At 37.4% G+C, this 24505-nt stretch overlaps 1 protein-coding gene across 3 annotated transcripts in view; it reads left to right on the top strand.

Annotated features, from left to right (window-relative positions):
* Positions 1-24505, top strand: part of LOC136858532 (proteasome adapter and scaffold protein ECM29) — a 925266-nt gene that overhangs the window by 698372 nt on the left and 202389 nt on the right. The gene's annotated exons all lie outside the window — the stretch shown is intronic.

Here is a 24505-nt window from a genome sequence, read left to right on the forward strand (position 1 = left end):
GCAGAGCCAGGAATTGGACGCGAACCTCTGTGGGTGGCGGCCGATCACGCTAACTACTATACCATAGAAGCGGACTACAGCTGAAATGTAATTTTTTAAAATCGTGAGTAACTTTCACCAGCGCTGTGTGTAGGCTCTAGTGAACTCTATTACGCTTCCGCTAAGTCTTCGCAAAACATAGGTTGAAGATCAATGTGGTGCAGCTAGAACGGTGTCACAGAGGCTAGACATACAAGATGGCACGGCTTGGACGATGTCACAGAGTGTTTTATAAGGCTGCAAAGACTACATTTACAAGACCAGGCCAGTGAAACGACCGTTGGTCTGGATTGGTGAGGTGCGGTTAGTGCTGGGGGGCAAGCAAGGAGTCTGGAGGGTGTAAGCTCTAGCATCCCATCTAGAGTCTTGCTAAATTGTGACAAATAGTAAGGTTATGGGCGCATGCCATGATGATTTGAAATCACGCGGTTTTCTAATTTTCAACGGAGTTGGCAGTCTTGTAGGTACCGTCAAACCGGGTGATTTCAGACACAGAGGTGGTTTTGGACAGTATTGTAGATTTGCCGTATTTTGTTGCATAGCAACGAGGAGCCGTGCTTTGCACTTCCGCACGCGTTTTAGTTTAATCTTGAGGTTATGTTTCCCACGTCTTATGCTTTTTATTATGAATCGACATCATACTTTGGAAAATTTCCCGTGTGTACTGGCAATGTTGAAAGTTCATGCATTATCATTAAGTGGATGCTTTCGATTGTTGCGGTCGGAAGGAATGCATTATAACTATGGTTTTTAGTGAGTTCAACTGACTGAAGTGTTTATGAACGATTGCTGTGGAATTTTGGTGTAATTTAGTGAAAAATAGTGTTTTACGCACATTTGACTGAAAATTGAAAGCAGTCTGGGTGATTTCGGACAATGCCTAGAAATTATCAGAGGCAGAAAGAAGCTACTTTGAGGGGTAATTACGAACCAAAATTATTAGAAAAAGCCGTACGTGATATTAAACGAGGCAAGTTGTCTTATAGGAAAGCATTATTGATTTCTATGGTAGGCCTATGCCTTGGTCCTCCCTACAAAATAAAGTGCGGAATGTACATCCTAAAAATGGGAAGACAACCTATGCTAAATGAGGAAGAAGGAAATGCTCATGGAAGCTCGTCACCCTCCGGCCATGCTCCAACCAAATACCCAACACAAGCTGCTACTTCTCGCCGCTGCCGCAAATGAAATGTTCTACCTGGGAAGCCGATTTTTGGCTGTGACTTCCGTCGAGATGAAAGCAGTGCAGAAACAATTGATGGCGCTGGCAGCAGAAGTGAAAATTAATGCGATGAAGCACACAATGAATGTAATAACGTTCTGGTGGTGCAAGAAGAGACTTACCTTGTTGCAGATTATAAATACAAGTTGAGGAACAAAGAACATACAGGCAGTATTTTGGCCTGGCCTGAAATATTCGTTCAAGGGATGTGGATGTCAAACCTTGCGCCCATATAAAAAGAGCAGAAAAGTGTTTGTCTTCCCTAACATCCCTGCTGAGGATACAATAGCTAAAGAACAAATTTCGAAAATACTTCCAGTCCAAGTTGAGAAGAGAGGAATATTTATTTTCAAAGAAAACTTATTTTAGATTTATAGGCCGTGGCAACTACGTGTTCATTGTATCGATTTTTTTTGCTCTGATATTTGTATCTTTTGTAAGAAAAATTATTAAGATTTCTCAGTAGGATCTCTGTACAGTTTATAACTATTAATATTTCAATTTAGACTGGAAAACTTTTACATTTACCTTGCCAGAAAAAAAAGATCAATCAGTAATACATTACATTTATCATTACAATGATTTTAACCAGTTAGTCATATTTTGGACACCCTCCAAACACTTTAAATATCTGAAAACTAAAGCAAAAAGAACGAGGAATTGAATAATGGACTATTTATTTCCGAAATCACCTAATACGCTTTGAAACTTCGGACAGCAGTTTAAAATGAATGTGCGTCTGAAATCACCCCGAAGTAGGGGTGAATTCGGACACTTCGTTTTGTTTTATCAGGAAAACCTGTGTTGGCGTATATTTTTCATTTGTTGGGTATTGCATTAATTGGATATATTCCCCATTATTAGGATGATAATACAATTTAAGATCCCCTTCGTGAGTTAAGACGAAAATAACCTCAAAACCATCCGAAATCACCCCGTTTGATGGTACATATAATGGCTGACCTGGCTGTCCAAAGCTGGCGAATAGCAACATATAAAATATTCACAAATCTGAGATTTATAGTGCCTCCTTTTTAATCTGTATATATAAAATAAGAGTTTTGTCTCTACATTGCTTAGAATTTCAAAAGAATGGTATTTCTGTCTGTCTGGCTGTCTGTATGTGTGTACACGCATCACGAGAGAACAGCTGAAGAGAATTTCATCAAAATCGGTATGTAAGGTCGGGGGATGAGCCACTAATCTAGGCTATAATTCATTTAGTCACGCTGAGTGAAATGGTAGTTTAGGGGAAAACCTAAAATTCAATTCTCAAATATTTATATTATTAGTGGTCCTATTGGTAAATACTACATAACTAAAGTTACATAAAATTAAATTTCTGATCATTTATGTCTTAAACATTTTTACTGTGCGGTTATGATAACACAGATATTCATAAATTTTGATTTTTGTTGCCAAGTCCACGTCAACGCCAAGCCAAGAGAAAATTGGGTGAACAGAATTGAATGAAAATCGGTATATAGAATCGGGGAAGAAGAAAATACAGTCTAAGTTATGAACAGTTTTACTGACCCTGGATGAAAAGGTAGTTTACTGGTTGGTGCCTAAAAATTAATTTTTAAATACCTATGTTATTGGTCCTATAGAAAAGTACTACATAAAAAAGTGCTACATAACAAAAGTTATAGAGAATACAATTTCCGATCATTTATTTTATTCAGTTTTACTCGGTACTATGATAAGAGTAGTATTTCAGAGTCTGAAGAAAACTAAATGTGAAGGCGTACAATATCGAAAGCGCAAAACATTGATCAACAATGACATTACATTGACCATTGTTTGTTTTGATGTTCTTTGCCTCTTATGGTGCCCTCAACTCTGATAGATGGGATTACTGTTGCGTACTGAGTATAACAGTCTGACTGAATATTGGCGGGAAATAGCTGGGGAGTTTGAAAACGTTTTCCTTTAGCATGCCATTCCTCTGGTTCATACATTGTCTGATACTTCTGGTACGTAACACACTGGTTCATCATAGTATTCCAGCTATTCGATCCCTACTCTGACCTGCTGTTTTGAATGAGCAGTGTGCACATTTGGCAGAGGCTCACTTAGTAGTATGACCTGATCTAGAATTACTATTTAGGCCTATTCCAAATTATAGCACCACAATTCGCTAAATAATTCAAAAGTCAATCCTGAAAAGAGCTGTTTCTTGATAAAAGCATCTTCCTCTTCACGTTTATTGAATTCTACATTCATTTTATTCCAAATTAGCAGTGAAGAGGGATTTTCTCCTCTGGCTTGGAGGAAAAATTTGCCTCCAAGTCAGATAGATTTATCCGCCACCACTGTAGTGAAATGAAATTTTTCGACTTATCAGGTACTCCTAGGAAATAGACGAAGAGTTTTCATGGATCACAGCTGTCTGCGGCTTGGTCATTCCGGCTCTGGAACTTTGGACTGTTAGATCGGCAGCGTAGTACTGTTTGTTAAAAGGGTGAAAATGCGTGGTTTTTTATTTGATCGAGTATTTCATATTTCTTTCAATTGTGCCATTCCTACTGACGTCATTGTAATGACATGTTAGTTTCAGTTGGGAAAACCACTAAGACGGTCTTTCTGAGGTGAGTCCCAGGCAAGCATATAGGAAGGATGTCTTCTCTACGCTACTTGGGTATTGTTTCACGTCATTTTTATTATTTTTTCACCCGGTGAACTCAACAGGAAACTGCCAGATTTTAACTGCACATTTTTGAGGACATATTTACATGTAAATTATGAATTCTCTTGTTCCTACTTACAAGTTTTGTACTTCTAGAAACACCTCTAACAGTCTGTTTCTTTTATTTAGGAAACAAATACATGTTTATACTAAGCATTATTGCCAATTAGCCCTGCTGTAGTAATTTAAGATATAGGAACATTGTAATTTAAGTCAATTTTATTATTTTTCAGATCAAATGTGAAAATTACCATATAGATCAACATAGAAATACTGCGATGCATTTGACACGCGTACAGAAAGCTGTGTCAAGGCAGCTTTTCTACTAGTCCACTGTGAACAATGACCAACAACAATTTTCTATAGACCTGTGCACTGCAATGGTGGGAGCTAATATCCCCTGCATAAACTGGAGCATCTTCAAACTTCAACAAGCTGCCAGGAGCAATCACCAAGTTGAAGAAGATTGGCTTTTCCCTGGTGGAGTCATTCAGGGTTGTAAAAGAAGTCGGAGGAAGTTTTGACCAAATATTTGGGAGGGTAGCTGCTGTCAGCAAAAAGTTCCATAAAAGTCCTGCAGCAGAATCCATGATGGAAAGTGACTGTAAGAGGAGCCACGGTGCTACGAGGTGAGGTAGATGAAGCAGTTGAACTAAAATCAGATGAAGTGGCTTCATTGAAGTTTTGTCCAATCACCTCCTGTAATGTTGGAGAGATATTTCTCCCAGTACAAAACATTCTGCCCGACAGGAAAACAAGTTTGTTACCAGAAAATATTGAAATTTGCTTATTGTAGATTCCTTTTATACCTATAGTAATTGAGTGTGTTATTAAATTATAAGTATTTTTTCATGCCTGTTTTGTTGCCTATTTTACATGTTTGTGCCTATTTACATGCCTATTTTGGATAATTTAAGAGCCTATATGCCTGCATATTTTAACTGTTTTTAGTGCCTATAATTTTCATCTCTAGTTATAACTAGTACTGAGGAAAGTAGAGTAGAGTTTTAAAAGATAAAAATGTGTAATTTGGGATCTCTTCTCTTTATTTGGAATTTGAATTGTATGAAGGGAGTTCAATACATAATGCAACACTTTTTTTTTCCCCCTTAAATGCAGGTTGGTTTTATTGAGGATTCAAATACACCATGTTATCCGCGAGTCCTTTTGCAACATAATCTCCATTTAATGCTACGGCCGTACACCACCATAATGTGAGGGTCTTTATGCCTGCATGGTACCACTCAACTGGTCGGTGCCAACATCGTGCTGCATCGATAACATCCCCATCATCTACATAGTGCTTCCCGCAGAGTGCATCCTTCATTGGGCCAGAGAGATGGAAGTCAGAAGACACGAGATCCGAGCTGTTGGGTGGATGAGGAAGAAAAGTCCAGATCAGAGAGGTTTGCTCGACCTTGTTCTGATGATAAAACACGCCTCACCCAATGGCTCACCATGCTTTTGTCCACTGCCAGGTCTCTGTAGACATTCTGGAAGCACCTATGAACATCTGTGATGCCCTGGTTTTCGATCAAAAGAAACTCAATAACTGCTCTCTGTTTGGTACGCACCTTTGTTACAAACCCCATTTTGAAGGCTAGTTATAGCACTGCCACCTATCGAAAATTAATATACAAAGATGCCCCAAACAAAATTAATTTTTTTTTTTAAACCAAACTTGGCCAAGAAATAAAATGTGTTGCATTACATATTGAACACCCCTCGTAGAATAGTGTTTGTTGAAGGACTCACTGTTGTAGCTTTGAGGGAAAGCACAATTGAAACATTAACAAACTTATACAAGGCTGGACATGGAGATTAGCATTCTACCATAAACCTTGTCTGGAATAAGGAAGTGTAAAGAGATAATGTATTACGCATCCATATTGACTTATGCAGCTGAGACCTGGATAGTGACAAGTAGGAATGGGAATAGAATTTAAACCAATGAAATGAAATACCTACAAAGAATGATAGGGAAGACAAGGAACGACAGATTGATGGAAAAATGTTAGAAAGGAAGTCAGAATAGAAAACCTAAATGAAAGAATTGAGAGGAGTAAACTAAGATGAAAAGGATGGAGAAGAAAAGAGTTCCAAAACAGATCACAGAAATAATGTTCAAGGCAAGAGAGCTAGAGGGAGACTTAGAACAAGGGGGACTGATTCAGTAAAGAGGAGTGCAAGAAGAAGAAACCTGACCTGGGACCAAATGATGGAAGAGGAGTGGTGGAAGAAGAGAGGGAAGTGGGGAAGTGCCATAGATGCCCCGATCTGCAGGAGCTGGATAAGGGGAAAGGATAAGGATGTTGATGATTATGATGATGAACTTGAGAGAGAGTCAGTGACTGAAAATATGGAAGTCTTAGATTGTTAACAAAGGATACTTAATAATAGCTGATGCTCAAAGTTTTTTTTTTTTAGAAGGAAGCCAGATATGAAAGATTTCTTGTCTAAAGAATTTGTTAGTCGTGTGCCTTTGTTCAGTGAAATTTTCACTAGGAAACCTATTTTACAAATATTTTGGATGCTCCATCAAAATCAAGGAAACTGTCTCACACATATTACTTATAACTTGCATGTTTTTCTAGTCTGTCAAAGCACAATACATAACACTTAGAACATTAGAACACTATAACATACCTGTAAACAAAATATTAATAACAGAATGGCATGTTTCGTTTTACAAGAACATTCTCAGAGTCTACGAAATCACATTTAACCATAAATATATGTACAGTATTGTTTACAGTGCATAACTTTGTCAATAAGTGTGAACACCTAATGAACAAGTTTTACAAATTATATGAATGTTGAAGTTCGTTTTTGGCACTTAGCCCTTTGCAGTCCAATTTTTTGTCACATGTTCCAACAGTCTGGTCCAAATTAATTTGCACATTTTTACCTACTCCAATTTAACTCGGAACTTTTATTAGTAACTAAATTATTATTATTATTATTATTATTATTATTATTATTATTATTATTATTATTATTATTATTATTATTATTATTATTATTATTATTATTATTATTATTATTATTATTATTATATAAACATGAGTAGTGAGTCAACTACAGCTTTATACAAAAGTCTCATGTATGATTTGCCAGATATGAAAGATTTCCGTTCTAAAGAATTTGTTAGTCGTGTGCCTTTGTTCAGTGAAATTTTCACTAGGAAACATTTATTAAGAATATTTTGGATGCTCCATCAAAATCAAGGTACCAGCCTTAGAACCAGAACTCAGAAAGTCAGTAATTTTCTAAAATATGTTGACAGTAAATGTAGGGAATATTTCATACCTGGGCCAAACTTGCCCGTTGACGAATCTGCTATTTGTTTCATCAAGGGAAGAATATTCTATATAACCTACAACCCCAAGAAACCAACTAAGTGGGGGCTCTCTTTGTGGATGCATTGTATCCTTTGTGCCTTACCACTGAAAATTGACAACTTCCAATGCTGGAGTTCACTACATCTTCATCTCCGCTTGACAGTTCTCTAAACTCTTTGTCTAAATCAAATACATAATCATTGTCACTGCTGTCTAAATAAACATGAATATGCAGTTCTTCTTAATTAATATTTGCCGCTTTTATATCGCAAATTCAACTGAGACAATTCGCATTCACAGATAAACACGCCTAGTACAACATGTGTGCAGCACTACTCAATGTAAACACAGCTGACAGGCCACGGCCGCGGGTAACCACGACTGTACACGGCTATATGTATCTCGTATTATTTCCATGGAGATAAAAGAACGACTGTGCACAAAAATTTGCTCTAGAAACTCCAGGGATTTCGATCGACTTCAATCAGGTCAAAGAACTTCAATAAATAACTTCTCAGGTAAAACAAAACATAATGTCGAGGTTACCTTAACGTTGGACCAGTTACAATAAAACATGATGGACCTCGACGTTGGACCGGAAAAGGTTAAGTAGATATGAGAATGTTTTTGTACTCGACTTAAACACCACCTGATTTTCAGTCCCCGGCCTTGAAGTTGAGAGAAGGCAGAGGGAGGACAACTTTGTTCAGCAGAGAAATAGATCTCTTACGTGGCAATAGTCTATTTGTATTTAAGTTTGTTAGAGAATGAATGGTACTGAGCAAGTGACTGTGCGGTTAGGAGCGTGCAGCTGTGAGCTTGCATTCGGGAGATAGTGGGTTCGAACCCCACTGTCAGCAGCCCTAAAGATGGTTTTCCGTGGTTTCCCATGTTCACACCAGGCAAATGCTGGGGCTGTACCTTAATTAAGGTCACAGCCACTTCCTTCCCACTCCAAGCCCTTTCCTGCCCCATCGTCGCCGTAAGACTTATCTGTGTCAGTGCGACTTAAGGCAGATTGCAAATTAATGCACATTAATTATTTTTTGAGGAAACTAATGTGCAACAGTGAATTGAAGAGTACTTTGTATGACTTTATCTTTAGTGATAAAATAATATAGCCTTTAAAAAAAGGACAACTGTAAGGTACATCTGGAATGTGGCTTAGGTTATTCCTATCTGTATAAAATCACTGTATTTAGGTAGCGACCCACCACTCGGCATTTTTTTTTTTAAACCAGTGAGAACCCATCATCATAGAACTTCATTTAGGGCTGTCGCCCAGACAAAAAATTCCCTATTTGGCTACTTAACTTTTTCCTTAAATGATTTCAAAAAACATGGAAATTAATCTAACATTCCTCTAATACCTCTTCATATACTTGGCTCATTGCTGTAAAATGACAGCCAGAGAACATCTTGAGAACCTCTATGGTTCACAACCATAGTTGTAACTCGGACCTTGCACCATCCAAGCTATATGCCTTTGACAGTCAAGAATGGACAGAAATCTTTTCGGTAAAGTTCCACCACTTGGTACTAACCAGGGAAGACTGCATTTGGACACGGTGGGTAGTCACTTGAAAGATGAGTCAAATAAGTCGGAGCATCTGGAAACACCCAAGACAAACCAACAACTAAATCAAAGATTAAAGGTGAAACAAATAACTATTTAGCAACATATAACATCAACTCTCTGGCACAGGTGGGAAAATTTAAAATCCTAAATAATGAACTAGACAAACAAGGGATCGTTATAGAAGGACTACAAGAGATGAGGAATTCAAACCAGGGACCCATGGAATCCCAAGGGTATGGAGTGTACAAAGGCATCAACATTCGTTCACAAACTTTGTCATTTGTTTCATCAATGTCTTCTATAGGATCTTCTCCCAGAATATCAAATCTGTTTGTAATTTCCACATTATACTTTAATCTTTCATCCTCCTGCTTCAGTTTCTCAGTGTCAGCTTTGCATCTTACCTCAGTCTGTGACTTACAAGAGGTTTTCAATTTAATTTTAACAGAAGCAATTATCATATTGTGAACAGATCCTTTCTCAGCTCCTCTGTAAGCTCTGATATCAGTTATGAAGCTTCTATGCCTGTTATCAATTAGTACATGATCTATCTGATTGGAAGTTTTACTGTCACATTAATACCATGTTTCCTTATGTTTTTTTTTTTTTTATTATGTGTGGGAAGATGGTACTCCGCACATTCATGTTTGTGAATGTAGCAAAATTGTTTACTATAATGGCATTATCATTGGTTTCTTCATGCAGACTTTCCCTTCCTATTGTTGGCACAAAAATTTCTTCCTTTCCAACTTTTGCATTGAAATCATCCAAGATCATTTTGACATCATGTTTGGGTAATTTATTCCACAATTCTAAGAAATCCTCATAAAAGGAGGAAATGCATTAATAAGGAGTACCAAAAAGGAGAATTATGTATCATCCCAAATGCAGCAGTATATCAGGAAATAGAACCTATGATGGATTTCATAAGAAAGAAGAGAATATCATTCTTTGGTCATGTATTGCGAACACCTCGAGACAGCTTAATAAGCAGAAGTTTGGAGAAGCTTTGGAAACAAAAACAAAAACCTGTCTGGATAAAAGAAATAAAAGATGACATGAAAGAATTAGATATAACACTGGAGGATTTAAAGAATAAATCAAACAAAGTAAATAAATTGAAGAATAGTAATATTCCTACCAAAAATTGATAAAAGAGAAACAACTAAAAAGGTATTTTCAGAAGAAGAATGAAAATGAAGATCAGATAGAATGAAGAAATACTAGAAGAACAGAAAGGAAAAAACCGTAAAACATCATAGAAGACCGGACAGAAATTGACAACAATTGTCCAGTGCAGCCGTAAAAGCACAATAATATTTAAAAAGGATATTTGCCACAATTCATCCTATTGAATTCCAAATTTATCTTCATATTGTGATATTCCCTACTTTTAAAAACTTATTTGTTTACTAATCCCATTCCACGCCGTTTCTCAATTATCTCGGAACATACTGCTTAGTCGAACAGCTCATCTCCTACTCCCAGGTCTTCCCAACGCAAAGTCTGCAATGTCTTCGTAATACTACTCTTTCATCAGAAATAACCCAAAATTAATCTTCATGATTTCCTTCGGATCTTTTCCAGTTCTCCAATCAAGTAATGCAGGTAAAGATTCCTTACACTAGAAACATACTCTTATGGAGGTCTTACCAGAGATCTCAGTTACATCTTTACTACAACTTCTAATCACTTCTTCCACGGATCATGTAAATTAAACTTATCCAAACCCTCATATTTTCCATATTTTATTTTTGTGGTATTGTATTGATTTATGCCACCATGGAACAAACATTGAAATTACAGAGGGCAATGAACTCTTGCATTAGGTTTGGATTTTCAATTAAATTTTCAACTCATATCTCCCAAATACTCTCCTGGTTAAAAATTAAAACAAAAACAAAATTAAAAATCGATAAACTACAGTATCTTCACATTGCAACTCTCATATTTTGTCTGTTGAATGAATCTAAACCCCAGTATATATCCTCAAAGTTTAATTTACTCTCCTCCTCTCATGAACATAACACGCAATTGACTACTACACTCTCAATTCCTGTGCATCACTCATCATCATACAACTACTCCTTTCAAGTGTCTGGTGCAAGGCTATGGAATTCCCTTCCAATTAGTGTTAGGAATTGCACCTCATTAGCCTCTTTTAAGTCGTCTTGCTGAGATTACCTATTAAATATATAACCTGCTTGTAAGAATGCCAGTATGAATGGAAGAATGAATGTGGTTACGATTTTTTATTACATACATAATCAGTTAATTCAAGAAGTCCACTCAGAAAGACTCGCAGTATAAATTATTGTAAACCATTAGAGATTCTCACATAAAACATATGGTCAGAAATAACACAAAGTATCGCACATGAAATAAACCTTAATTTGTCATCATACTTTACAATTGTCTGAGAGGACGTGTCAGTCTGGTCTATAATCTTCTTTCTGTGGTTCTTTTTCTTATTGAAAGCGACTGTACTCAGTACTCTCCTGCTGACTTGCCAGGCCTAACACATAAGAGGATTTTCTTTCTGGGTTTACTTCCGTAGCCTTTGAGGATGCCTTCCTTGTCCTACAAGGTAGTAGGTTCCATCTGTACACCCCCAGAAGAATGGGTTGCCTCTTCCGCCATCTCCTCCATACTGAAGTCCATCTTGTCTGCCGTAGATGCCGTTGAGGTCTTCAACCTTAATCCAGGGCAAGGGTCCTGCTTATGACCCGTGGAGAGAGGGTGTCCCAGTTTTCTAAAGCCCCCAGGAATTGGGCTACCTGTTGGTCCATGGGTTTTATTGGTTATTTCAAGTCAGCCCTACATACTGTAGCGGCCCCCTATCTGCCGCCTGGGGATGCGCTCTGTAGGGGTCAGGTTCCCCTTATTGGAAGTTAACTCCACCCACAAGGACTGAGGTTATTTGCAGAGGATAAGGGTAACTACTGTATTCAAATTTAGTGTTGTGAATGGAAACTTTAAATGTAAATGTAATATAGCATAGAATAGTTTTAACTTTCATTTTGCACGATGAAACATTTTTAAGCACTGCACTTTTCACCAGTTTTGGTAACTGGTCCCTTGTTTGAATTATGCTGGTGTGTTTTATTTAGTATTATAAAAAGTTGGGTGTTGAAACACAATTCATGTCTTGTCGATCAAAGACTGACAGAATTGACCATTGCAATTCGAGTATTAACAGAGTGCACTAAGTCACCAGGCATGCTGGCATTGCTAGGAATGTGTAGCAGCTGTTGCATGTACACAAAATAATTATTATAAAAAAGGAAATAATGAAATGATGAAAATATTTAAAAAATGTGAAATTAAAGCCAAATAAACACCATGTTCGAGTTGTGACGACTTTTAACTTACAGGTCTACCAAACGACAACTACAGAAGAATGTGGAAACAAGGCCGTGGGAACATATGCCATTGTGGGAGATAGAGGTACACAGCAAACACCCTTGAAACAGTATATTAACAAAAAGGAAGATAATACAAAATCCTGTGAACAAATAAAATAAAAATGAAATGATTTTAAAACTTTACATCGAAATTGAGACGTGATTGGTAACATCTTAGTAAATTTAGATTTGGTTACAAATACTGAAAAATTGGTAAATGTGGAAGTCCAGGGAGAAATTCCGACATGGCAAATTAAAAGTTACATTACCACGGAAGTAACTTACTTCAAACAAAGGCCGAAACAGGAGAAAGAATTGAAATTAAGTTAACCATTAGATGATAGCGCTTAGGCCCTACCTAGGGGGACTAGTCCCGAGGGGGGGGGGGAAGGACAGAAAACAACAAGGAAAATACTCCTACGAATGCCACGTATCCGTACACCCTATCATAAAAGTTAGGTACTGCACACGGTTTCACCGTATTACAAAATACACAATTTGTTCAAACATCAAACAAACACGAGTCCAAATAAAATTTTCCATCCTTCCTACATCAAAACTTCTTCATAATAATGTCTCTCTTGATGTCTACGAATTAAAAGAAAAAAAAATATTACAATAGATTTTAGAACACAAATTTCTCCGTCCTTTCTTGATGTTTCCAAATTAAATAAGAAGGCATACTACTGTACAATAAATGTTAGAACACAAATAGATTTCTCCGTCCTTTCTTGTTGACTATTCTAACACAGTTCCCTTCCTCCCCCCCCCCTTCCCCTTTTAAATTCAACCTATGCTTGATAGAAATACATTTTAATAAACTTTAATTTTACTGGGGGTGTTTTGACCACACACCCTATCTGACACACAATAACACTTCTCTTGCACTTGTTCTCTCCACAAACGTCTATCTGGATCCGAGTGTCCCAAGTTTGACCACTGGTTTTGCTGTGTATAGGGTTGCTGGCACCGGCCAGCTGCCAACAACTGTATCCATATTCAATCCCACCATGGCCTCCAGCAAAGCTTCATTTCAGCTCACCTGTGTAGTGAACTTGCAATAAGCAAGTAGTGAAACATGGCACAGTACAGAGCAACTGCCACCACTAGGAACGTTTGGTCACTCAACCCCAGGGTCGGATGCTAATCGGCCAGAAAATTCATAGTGCCCTTCCCACACGCACAGCAGTTTCTCCTTTGGATGGGTTTGATTATTTTAGTCACTGGAATAGAGATCACTCTGCAGCAAAGAAAAGAAGACATAAGGAAAAGCCATTGCCCAGCCATCTAGAAGAGCTTTTCAAAATGAATGAAGGGCTGAAAGGTGGGTTATCTATTTTTCTTCATTTAAGCTGATAACTTAATTAGAGGTACCAAACTGGTGGCTCAGTAAGTCGTTGTGGGGCGATACCCTTGCACACTATGATTTTGGAATCTCCAACCCCCCCTTAGGGCAAGCGCTATTTCAAAATTTCAAAAGAAAAGAGGAAAGGCAGAAAAATAAAAATTTACTGTAGTTTACCCTAGACCCACAAATTACAATTTAAAACCAAGATGTTACATAACCCCAAAATTTACTGAGGATACAGGACACATTACAATTCACCCAATTCCATTATACACAATTAACTACCTGACAATTCAAGCACAACAGGTATGACAGGTCAGCATATAAGAGAAAACATCCTCCAGGTAATAACCTACCCAAACTAGGCCTTCATTGACTGTAGTACCACACACATACAACCTTACCCTTAGGGCACACAGATGTACTATCCATATCCTCTTTAAAATTTTACTTTAAATTATTTTACCGTATACATTCTTAATTACCCAACATTAAAGAAAACAAAATAAATGGGAGGTGACTTCAAAGCAGGGAGATAGTTACATTTATTACCTTAGCTTGCAATGGTGCTCACAATATCCAATGAAATGAGGTTAGTAAGTCACTCTTTTCCATGCCATGTATACATGAATTTAAAATTGTAACACTGATAAAACTCACATTACATAGCATGTGTCACACTAATCAAATTAAAAATCAATTAAGGCCAAGATTATTGAATTAAAAATCACATAAAATTTACCGATAAAATAGAATATCCAAATGAAAAATGAAAACAGTTCAAGAGTGTGCATACAGAAATCCAGCTCACTGATTTAAGAAATAAAAAGGCACAAACAACACCTTCATACCAGGAAATACCAGATTACAGCATGACACACCAAGATCACCAAGCCTACCTGTCCTCCAACACATGACACTTCAAGTTCTCACACAAAACACCAGTTTGATGACCCCTCAATCAAGCTGTACCAACCAAGGAAAAAGGCACAACTCGACCTCAATACTACTGATTCCATCACACAACAGTACAAGAACACAATACACACAAACACACCAGTGCAATGACCTTTAAATCAAGCAGTACCAGCAAAAGAAATGGGCAATATATGACCTCAGTACTCTTGATTCCATCACATGACAATGAGACTATATTAGAACCAGTATCGTACTCCCAGGAGAGGAATGGCCCCTCAGCACCTTAAGTCGTAAGTCTCAGTTTTCACACAATAATGCCTTCCCGTGGTACCCAAGACAAACACAAATGACATCCAATATATACAAGTATTTACAAATATGGATTGACAGATACGACAAGGCTCATTATGGAATTTTGAACATTTTACTTAGTCTCCAGGACCCCATAATCGAGCAAACTGGGCCAATAAATTTAGAAGACACCAAACCAGAAATGAACAAAAATACACACTGAGAAAAATAAATTAAGAAAGATTAATTAAAGGTAATAATCTTTTACCAAATCTTTACACCTGCAAAATTTTGCTACAAATTTTAATACGAATTTAGAATAACTGAAATCTTGACAACCTGTGAAACAACAATGGATTTTACTGAAATTAATGGCTCAGAATAATGATAATGAATAAACATTTGATGAAAATCTTCCTAGTACATAAATTACAAAAAGCAGTGGACACTATTCTCCACCTAGCCACCTGATACTGGGCCAAAGATTACAGAAGAATCTCATATCAGATGCACACCAGATTTCATATATATGTCGTGAGCACAATTTTGCCATTATGGCCTCAGCGTTAGCTGGTCTATAGGTATGGTGAACACTTGTCGCCCTATGAGACTATGCCAGTCCTCATAGAACCCTCCCTAGCAAGCATAGAAATACATGGTTAAATAAAAATATGTAACAAGGAAACAGAAGGTACCACGATGGAAACGCTCAACAGAAGAACTAGGAACATTTTCATGCAGATCCAGAGACCCCATAATCTCTTATCTGATTGAAGTATTTAGCAACTGGCTGAGAACCGCCCCAAGTAGTCCCATACCTACTCGGAAACGAACCCAAGTACAATAGAAGACCGAAACACCACACAGCACATGACCAGAAATATAGAAACACTGAGCCAAAATACGACGTCACAGATAATTTTAAAAGATCACACACTAAGAATGATGCCAAATGAAACACAACAGACAAGAAGTGCAATTTGAAAATATTTAGCCAAAACATGTGATTGGCAAAACAGAGAATTACTCTAAAGATCTACGAAAAATTATGAACATAACCTAAAAATTTTTCTGCTCAAACTTTACCAAAACATATGTTTAATAAAAAAAAAAAGCTCCAATGAGACTCCATACTAAAACTTATCCACACATACACTATGATTAATACAATGATCAATATTACATGTTTACGAAATATGGAGAAGACAAGAAGAATACGACACGAGTAAGTTTCAGGATGGAATATGCCGGCAGTACTCGAAGTAGGTCAAGTAATCAGCTGTCTCCCACAATTACGAACGACCGCTGTTTTAGAGATAAGGGAAGTCACACAAGAAGTACAGCACTTTGCATAATTTCATGACATACTGGTAGTTCAAAGCAACAGGTGATCACGCAGATGTTATGAAGAAACACACGGATCTAGAAAACTTTAAATGATCAAACACATTTTGAACTTATTAGAGAAATCTTTCAGAACACGACACACACAATGTAATTATATAACTTCAAAGAAATACATGGTTTTCAGAAGGCTTGCCACAAAGAAAACTTAATGAAAATTGACAATAAAACTGAAAAGGGTACGGACAGTGACTTAACATTTCCTCCAATCATTCAAGCAATTACGGGTTACGAATAGCAAAACACAGATTCCGCATGATGGACAAAATATCGAACACATTCAAATGCCTTCTCACAGATAATAGGCAAATCCCTCGGGATGCAAATATTGAACTCGAGCAAACATCATGAAAAAAACACAAACGGAATTTAGGAATGTACACGTAACTGTTACAACCTATAAAAGAAACATGTCATCTTTTCTCATAGTTACAGCTATGTAACAAACGGCATTAAATGTAATAAAATATTGAAATTTAACCAAGGATGATCACCGCGGGCCTCCCTTTCTTACACAACCCACGCTCTGCTAACAATGTAGCACCTGTTGCGTGTACACAAAATAATTATTATAAAAAGGGAAATAATGAAATGATGAAAATAGAAAAAATAGTGAAATTAAAGCCAACTAAACGCCATGTTCAAGCTGTGATGACTTTAACTTACAGGTCTACCAAATGACAACTACGGAAGGAGGTGGAAACGTGGTAGGAACCCAAACAAGGCCATGGGAACGTATGTCGTTGTGGGAAAGAGTCACACAGGAAACAACCTTGAAACAGTATATTAACAAAAAGGAAAAGAATACAAAATCCAATTTACAAATAAAATAAAAATGAAATCTACTGTAGTAATTAAAATGAAGGACACTGCAGTTAAACAACACATAGAGTTTGGAAAAAAAAAGCAAAGACATAATCGAGCTCCTTGCATGGTAGGAGATTAAAACTTTACATCGAAATTGACACGTGATTGGTAACATCATTAGTAAATTTACATTTAGTTACAAATACTGAAAAATTGGTAAATGTGGAAGTCCAGGGAGAAACTCCGACATGGAAAATTAAAAGTTACATTACCACGGAAGTTACTTAAATCAAACAAAGGCCAAAACAGAAGAAAGAACTGAAATTAAATTAACCATAAGATGATAGCACTTAGGCCCTACCTAGGGGGTTAGTCCTGAGGTGGAACAGACGCAGATCGCGTCCGTCCGCGAAGGCAATCAGTATTAAAAAGATGCGGATGGTTGCCTCGCTGTTGCAAGGAGCCCTAGACCGTAAATCGAGCGATCACAAAGTAAACAATGAAAACACGGAATTTCCCCAGATATCCATCTTCACCAATGGAAAATGTTGTTATTCTGACCTATCAGAAAGTTGCTTGAGAAATATCCTTCTGATGAGCCAGCAAAGGACTGGAAACGACAAGAAAAATACTCCTAGAAATGCCACGTGTCCGTACACCCTGTCACAAAAGGTTGGTACTGCACACGGTTTCACCATATTACAAAATACACACTTTGTTCAAACATCAAACAAACACAAGTCCATTCTTTCTATATCGAAACTTATTCATAATAATGTCTCTCTTGATGTCTCTGAATTAAAGGAAAAAATAAATATATATATAAAACAATACATTTTAGAACACAAATTAATTTCTCCATCCTTTCTTGATGTTTCCAAATGAAATAAATAGGTGTACTACAGTAAATGTTAGAACACAAATAAATTTCTCCGTCGTTGATGACTGTTCTAACACAGGTCACAGAATGTAAACAACAAAAATGGCTTCATGACCGGTGGATGTTGCGTGTGTATTAACTGCTAAAGTATGAAGCACATCTCTGCCTTTATTCAGGGAGCTCCTTAGAGTACCACAATAAAATGAATAAAACAGGAGCTTACAAGAAGATAGAAGATAAATTTCTCAAGGAAGTGGACCGGTTTGTATTTATTAGCGTACGATAACCTATAAGTAAACACCATATGCATTGTTCAATTTATACAATCTTCACATATTATTATTAGTAGCAAATTATCACAATATTGGAAGACGTTAAGCAAATAACATGATCAGTAATAATTATTGAATTCCTAGTGTGTTGTAGTGCAATAAGATAAGCATTTCCATTGAATTGCTCTCATTTTTTATTCAAGTTGTGCATAAATGCAATATAACATAACCTCTGCAAATGATGATAAGGCTGTAAATACATTACTAAAATTATGTAGAAGAATGTCACAATCTTTTTTCCGTGTAAATTATGCCTTACTGCACATATTCTTCAATTTAAGATATATCACTTCTGCTAGTCCAAGAGCTACAACTGTTGGTTGACTTTCCTCTACATTAAAACAAAATTGTATCAAACCTTGCCAAATCTTTTTTTTTTTTTTTTTCTTTTTCAAAATGGTGCCCGGTAATGACGACGTAGTGTTTTATCCTCCGAGTAAATTAACCGTAAAATGTGACGAAAAGTGCGGAAAATGTCGAATATTGGTGACAAATGGAATCTTGTGTGATTCATGTGATCGATGGTGGCATTATAAGTGCGGAAATTGCCCTAGAGACGTAACAACTAATGAAAATGTTGACTGGATTTGTGAGCAGTGTGTTCGGAATGTTGTAGTTGGCAACGGCGTTGACGATGAAGCACCGAAAACAATCGATGAGGAATATAAAAGTGCATTAGAAATTATAAACATTCTACAAAAGGACAATGGGACTCTTAAAGTTGAAAATCAAGAATTAAAAGAAAGAATGCGATCGCTAGAATTTGGGACTGACCATTCTTCGAGTGATATTCCGGTACCAGTAACAAACTCGAGCACGTGGTGTCAAGTAGTTCGTGGATGGCCGGCTAAGAAGAAATCTACAACTGAATTTCCGGAAATAAACATCAGATATAGGTTTTCTGCCCTAAATAATTTAATTCTGGAAGAAAGTGATCGCGCCCATGATACCAAATCATCGCGATCCGCTGCCGTTGTCGTGCCGAGTTTAAAATTTAGGCCTAGAATTCAGATTCAAGACCCAGTTAGGCCTAAATCAGCGAAGGTAGCTGTGTTTGGTGATAGCCAAGGAAGGGGAATTGCGGGAGTGATTAACGACGAGAATATAGCAGCAACCGGAGAAATATATCCAGGAGCTTCTATCAGCAGTGTCTTGGAAAACGTAGAAGAAGCAACTAGGAACTTCGGGAGCGGCGATGCAGTGCTTATCATTGGTGGGACGAACGACGTAGCTCACGACGACGCCAAGAATGTAAGATCACAACTTAAACATACCCTAGGGAAGCTGACCCACACTAACGTTTTTGTGCCCCACAGGCATGATTTGAGTAGAGACTTGTGTGTGAACATTGAAGTGGACAAGGTGAATACAGATATTGTTAAAATTTGTAAACATTTTCGGAATACTCAGGTTATTGAATGCAGCAGTTTTGAGAGATACTGTTATACAAAACATGGCCTCCATCTAAACAATTCAGGTAAACGAAAGATAGCAAATACTGTTCTAGATTTTATTGATCTTAAGATATGTACTGTAAAACAGGCAACTCCCTTGAGTTATAATACTGACTAGGAAAACTGGTAGAAAGAGCCAGCTGTACTTCAAGCTGGCTCAGTCAACTAGAAAATGAAACTCAGGATAGTAAGGAATTTCAAGTTACCCAATTACAACAGTCAAGTTTTAGGGAGGAAGGGGGTCTGAGATTGCTCTTGGTAAACTGTCAAAGTGTAGTAAATAAACAATTAAAATTCGGTACATTGATGGAATCTTATGAGACTGATGTGGTGATAGGAGTGGAATTGTGGTTGAGAGAAGGGGTAGGTAATAGAGAAGTATTTCCAGAAGGGTACACAGTCTATCGTAGAGACCGAGGAGATAAAAAGGGATTGGGGTGTTTATTCTGGTGAAGGAAACGTACTGCTCACATGAATGGTTTACCGATGAAAGGGATGAAATATTAGGGATAAAATTAGTTTGTGATAATATGAAGGAGGTGGGAAGTATAGCAACATACAGGCCTGGAAGAGAGGAAAGAGACGTGGAAATATTTGAGAAAATAATAGATTATACTCATAAAAACAATAATAATGATATGGTAATAATTGGGGGAGATCTAAATTTGCCTGAAGTTGAATGGAATGAAGCTGCAAGTGAAGCCCATGAACAGAAACTGGCAAATAAGTTAATTTGGGAGGGAGGATTTACACAAGTAGTACAAGAACCGACTCGTCTCAATAACTTACTAGATGTATTCTTGGTTAAATCATGGGAAATTGTTGATAAAACTCAGGTAATTGAAGGAATAGGAGACCATAAGGCTGTAATAATAGATGTAGGACTCGCACCAAAAAGGCTTAGTAAGAGGGTTACACAAGACAAGAAATTGTACAGAAAAACTAAAGTTGATGAATTTGGGACTTGCCTTAAATCACAATTCAGTTGTTGGATAAGTGAAGGGGGTAATGTGGATACACTTTGGGCTAAATTTAAAGGAATCATTTGGGAAGGAGAGAAGAGATTTATACCTGTTAAGAATGGTAAAATGACCTCAGACCCTGTTTATTATACAAGGGAAATAAGGAAATTAAAAAGGAAATGTAGAATAGTAAACAGGAAAACCAAAGAGGGTAGGTAGGGAGAGTAGAGAAACTAGAAAACGGGTAATGAGGGAACTGAACAGAGTGAAAAAGGAAGCAAAAGCGAATTATATGAATAGCATACTTCAAGAGGGTAATGACCACAAAGGGAAATGTTATTTTGTTAAAAATGAAGCCATGTTTTCCAGTGTTGACTTAGTTAAATGTAACAAAGGCTTTTCAATCTGTCAAACACACAGCAAATACAATGTAAATTAAAACACTATAAACATATCTGTAAAACACACACCAACATACAAAGAATGACATGTTTCGTTCTACAAGGACATCCTCAGATTCTATCAAATCACTTAAAAATAGGCTTATATATGTACAGTATTGTTTACGTAGCGTAAACTTGTCAATGATAGAGAGATTAGTGATAACATGAAACGGTAAAGACAAAAAATAAAAATTATACAATTATTAATATAATGAAAAATTTACGTATTTATCTAGACTGCCAATGTTAAGTCTGTTGTCACCAAACACTATTTCAGGATCAGAATTCAGGACAGGTGTCTGTGCGAAATCGGTACGAGTCACTCCATGTAGAACAACAGAGGGAAGATAAGGGACAGGGAACTGTTGCTGAGATGTGTGGAAGTAGGAGGAAGGGAAAAGGTAGGAAAGGAAAATGTAGAGTAGAGGATAGGAAAAGACAGGTGGAACAGGGTCATGGGAAGGAGAAATGGGAGGAGGAAGTAGCTTCTGCAGCTATCAGGAAAGATAGGGCTGACCAGGAGGGGAGAGGATCAAATGAGGTGGGTAGGGTTGAGGCTCTGGTCATGGGGGATTCCATCGTTAGACACGTGGGGAAAGTGTGTGGAGGAAAGGGAACCAGGGTAGAGTGTTATCCAGGAATTAGGTTGAGGCAGATGTTGAGGAAAGTAGAAGAGAGGGAGGAGGGGAAGGAGAAGGTGGTAGTGTTTCACGTTGGTACCAACAATGTAAGGCAAGCTGATATAAGTACCAACATAGTTGGAGATGTGTGGGATCTGGTAAATGCAGCACGGGTGAAGTTTAAGAAAGCGGAGATTGTTATTAGTGGAATACTGTGTAGGAGGGATACTGACTGGAGGGTGATTGGGGATTTAAATGAGACTATGGAGTGGGTATGTGGGAAACTGGGAGTGAAATTTCTAGATCCTAATGGGTGGGTAGGAGATAGGGATCTGCGCTCAGATGGCCTTCATTTAAACCGCAGTGGTACGTATAAGTTAGGAAATTTGTTTGGAAGGGTAATAGGGAGGTACATTCAGGGAAACGGGATGGCCTAGGGAGCGGTGATAAGGGAACAGGGAACTGGAAATCAAGTAGGGATGACATAAAATTGTTAGTGTTGAACTGTAGAAGTATTGTAAGGAAAGGAATAGAATTAAGTAATTTAATAGATATATATATTTACCAGATATTGTAATAGGAGTTGAATCATGGCTGAGAAATGATATAATGGATGCAGAAATTTTCTCACGGCACTGGAGTGTGTATCGTAGAGATAGGATAGGAAAGGTGGGAGGGGGAGTGTTCATTCTGGTGAAAGAAGAATTTGTAAGCTACGAAAAAGTTAAAGATGAGACACATGAAATTCTAGGTGTAAGGCTCATTTCTAAAGATAATAGGCAACTTGATATATTTGGAGTGTACAGATCGGGAAAGGGTAGCACTGACGCGGATTCGGAATTATTTGATAGGATAGTCAGCTATGTGGGAAACGACATGGAAAGAAATGTGATTGTAGCGGGAGATCTGAATTTGCCAGATGTCAATTGGGAAGGAAATACGAACGACAGGAAGCATGACCAACAAATGGCAAATAAGTTAATATGGGAAGGACATCTGATTCAGAAAGTGATGGAACCAACCAGAGGGAAAAATATCCTGGATGTGGTGCTGATAAAACCAGATGAGCTCTATAGGAAAACTGAAGTAATAGATGGTATTAGTGATCATGAAGCTGTTTTTGTTGTAGTTAAAAATAAATGTGATAGAAAGGAAGGTCTTAAAAGTAGGACTGTTAGGCAGTACCATATGGCTGATAAAGCAGGCATGAGGCAGTTTCTAAAAAGTAGCTATGATCGGTGGAAAACGGTAAATAAAAATGTAAACAGACTCTGGGATGGGTTTAAAGAAATTGTTGAGGAATGCGAAAACAGGTTTGTACCATTAAGGGTGGTAAGGAATGGTAAAGACCCACCTTATTATAATAGAGAAATAAAGAGACTAAGAAGGAGGTGCAGACTGGAAAGAAATAGAGTTAGAAATGGCTGTGGAAGTAAGGAGAAATTGAAGGAACTTACTAGAAAATTGAATCTAGCAAAGAAGGCAGCTAAGGATAACATGATGGCAAGCATAATTGGCGGTCATACGAATTTTAGTGAAAAATGGAAGAGTATGTATAGGTATTTTAAGGCAGAAACAGGTTCCAAGAAGGACATTCCAGGAATAATTAATGAACAAGGGGAGTGTGTATGTGATGATCTTCAAAAGGCAGAAGTATTCAGTCAGCAGTATGTAAAGATTGTTGGTTACAAGGATGATGTCGTGATGGAGGAAGAGACTAAGGCCAAAGAAGTAATAAAATTTACGTATGATAACAATGACATTTACAATAAGATATAAAAGTTGAAAACTAGAAAAGCGGCTGGAATTGATCAGATTTCTGGGGATATACTAAAGACAATGGGTTGGGATATAGTACCATATCTGAAGTACTTATTTGATTATTGTTTGGTCGGAGGAGCTATACCAGATGAATGGAGAGTTGCTATTGTAGCCCCGGTGTATAAAGGAAAGGGTGGTAGGCATAAAGCTGAAAATTACAGGCCAGTAAGTTTGACATGCATTGTATGTAAGCTTTGGGAAGGCATTCTTTCTGATTATATTAGACATGTTTGTGAAATTAATAACTGGTTCGATAGAAGGCAATTCGGTTTTAGAAAGGGTTATTCCACTGAAGCTCAACTTGTAGGATTCCAGCAAGATATAGCAAATATCTTGGATTCTGGAGGTCAAATGGACTGTATCACGATTGACCTGTCTAAAGCATTTGATAGGGTGGATCATGGGAGACTACTGGCAAAAATGAGTGCAATTGGACTAGACAAAAGAGTGACTGAATGGATTGCTATATTTCTAGAAAATAGATCTCAGAGAATTAGAGTAGGCAAAGCTTTATCTGACCCTGTAATAATTAAGAGGGGAATTCCTCAAGGCAGTATTATTGGACCTTTATGTTTTCTTATATATATAAAAGATATGAGTAAAGGAGTGGAATCGGAGGTAAGGCTTTTTGCGGATGATGTTATTCTCTATAGAGTGATAAATAAGTTACAAGATTGTGAGCAACTGCAACGTGACCTCGAAAATGTTGTGAGATGGACAGCAGGCAATGGTATGATGATAAACGGGGTTAAAAGTCAGGTTGTGAGTTTCACAAATAGGAAAAGTCCTCTCAGTTTTAATTACTGCGTTGATGGGGTGAAAGTTCCTTTTGGGGATCATTGTAAGTATCTAGGTGTTAATATAAGGAAAGATCTTCATTGGGGTAATCACATAAATGAGATTGTAAATAAAGGGTACAGATCTCTGCACATGGTTATGAGGGTGTTTAGG

This window comes from Anabrus simplex, chromosome 1 (genome assembly GCF_040414725.1).
Source record: "Anabrus simplex isolate iqAnaSimp1 chromosome 1, ASM4041472v1, whole genome shotgun sequence".
NCBI classification, from domain to species: domain Eukaryota; kingdom Metazoa; phylum Arthropoda; class Insecta; order Orthoptera; family Tettigoniidae; genus Anabrus; species Anabrus simplex.